Raw genomic sequence first — 214 nt, 5'->3', positions numbered from 1 at the left:
GACATTGAAGCAATTTTTGTCATTAACCCCCATGACTCCGAGAAGGCTGAACGCTTTATAAGTCAAGGATGGGAAGCTCTCAAGGATAATCCAGCGTATGAAACATTGCGTAAGCATGCGAATACAGTTTTTCGCACGGGACTTCCGAATGAGACACCTCCGGTAAGAGAGGGCATCGAGCATGAAATTTAGCGCAAACCAGGAACTCAACCTA

This window comes from Plasmopara halstedii (assembly GCF_900000015.1).
Source record: "Plasmopara halstedii genome assembly, contig: Scaffold_1211, whole genome shotgun sequence".
NCBI classification, from domain to species: domain Eukaryota; phylum Oomycota; class Peronosporomycetes; order Peronosporales; family Peronosporaceae; genus Plasmopara; species Plasmopara halstedii.
Note: the sequence above shows the minus strand (reverse complement) of the source record.